Consider the following 2053-nt stretch of genomic DNA (forward strand, 5'->3'; position numbering starts at 1 on the left):
CACAGTATCACTTCCCCTTTCCTCAGGGGGTATCCAGTTATCCCACTTCCTGCCGCTTCCAATGTGTCTCCCCGATAGCAGCATGTGCACAGTATCACTTCCCCTGTCCTCAGGGGGAATCCAGTTATCCCACTTCCTGCCGCTGCCAATGTGTCTCCCCGATAGCAGTGTGTGCACAGTATCACTTCCCCTGTCCTCAGGGGGAATCCAGTTATCCCACTTCCTGCCGCTGCCAATGTGTCTCCCCGATAGCAGCATGTGCACAGTATCACTTCCCCTGTCCTCAGGGGGATTCCAGTTATCCCACTTCCTGCCGCTGCCAATGTGTCTCCCCGATAGCAGCGTGTGCACAGTATCACTTCCCCTGCCCCGTGTCCTCAGGGGGTATCCAGTTATCCTACTTCCTGCTGCTGCCAATGTGTCTCCCCGACAGCAGCATGTGCACAGTATCACTTCCCCTTTCCTCAGGGGGTATCCAGTTATCCCACTTCCTGCCGCTTCCAATGTGTCTCCCCGATAGCAGCATGTGCACAGTATCACTTCCCCTGCCCCGTGTCCTCAGGGGGTATCCAGTTATCCCACTTCCTGCCGCTTCCAATGTGTCTCCCCGATAGCAGCATGTGCACAGTATCACTTCACCTGCCCCGTGTCCTCAGGGAGAATCCAGTTGTCCGGAGGCGCACATAGCTTGTGTTACACGCCGCTCTGACGGTATATAGGGGGTTATTCGGAGATGAACGCAGCTGGATCTGTATTCCTCTTGGCACACGCTGAGAGCCGCCCGGACCAGGGCACAGCCGCCTCCCGATGTGTCCGCAGTCTAATTGGGTTGACCCAGACAGTCAGCGGCCATGTTTTTATCGGAGCGGCTGCGTGTAACGTCACGCAGCCACCCCAAAAACTGTACCGGCCCACCCCAGTTCATCTCCCGCCCCCCCCTTTCCCAATGCTGCGTCGCCGCCCCCAAAATACCGCTGCTGTCAATCAGATTGTGGCGGCATACCGAAATGTGTATGCCCGCAGTGGCAAACTGCGCTGCGCACCGCAATGGCGGCAGGGTCAGAATGACCCCCATTGTGTGGACGGCTGCACAGTACAACTTTATCTCCTCATTTCTAATTCTCAGATTCCTTATTCTGTATGTATGGAAAGTTTGAAACCTGCACAGTACAACTTCACCTGCTCATTATAATTCTCAGATTCCTTATTCTGTATGTATGGAAACCTGCACAGTACAACTTCACCAACCAATGATAATACGCAGTATCCTTATTCTGTATGTATGGAAAGCTGCACAGTACAACTTCACCTGCTCATTATAATTCTCAGATTCCTTATTCTGTATGTATGGAAACCTACACAGTACAACTTCACCAACCAATGATAATTCTCAGTATCCTTATTCTGTATGTACAGAAACCTACACAGTACAACTTCACCTGCTCATTCTAATTCTCTATATCTCTCCTTATTATGTATGTACAGAAATCTGCACAGTACAACTTCTCCTGTTCATTCTAATTCTCCATATCTCTCCTTATTATGTATGTACAGAAACCTGCACAGTACAACTTCTCCTGCTCATTCTAATTCTCTGTATCCTTATTATGTATGTATGGAAACCTGCGCAGTACAACTTCACCAACCAATGATAATTTTCAGTATCCTTATTCTGTAAGTATGGAAACCTGCACAGTACAACTTCACCTGCTTATTTTAATGATCAGGATCCTTATTATGTATGTATGTATGTATGTATGTATGGAAACCTGCACAGTACAACTTCACCAACCAATAATAATTCTCAGTATCCTTATTATGTATGTATGGAAACCTGCACAGTAAAACTTCTCATTCTAATTCTCTGTATCTCTCCTTATTATGTATGTATGGAAACCTGTACAGTACAACTTCTCCTGTTATTCAAATTCTCTGTGTCTCTCCTTATTATGCATGTATGTATGTATGTATGTATGTATGTATGTATGGAAACCTGCACAGTGCAACTTCTCCTGCTCATTCTAATTATCTGTATCCTTATTCTGTATGTATG

The sequence above is a fragment of the Pseudophryne corroboree genome, chromosome 12 (assembly GCF_028390025.1).
Source record: "Pseudophryne corroboree isolate aPseCor3 chromosome 12, aPseCor3.hap2, whole genome shotgun sequence".
Classification (NCBI taxonomy): domain Eukaryota; kingdom Metazoa; phylum Chordata; class Amphibia; order Anura; family Myobatrachidae; genus Pseudophryne; species Pseudophryne corroboree.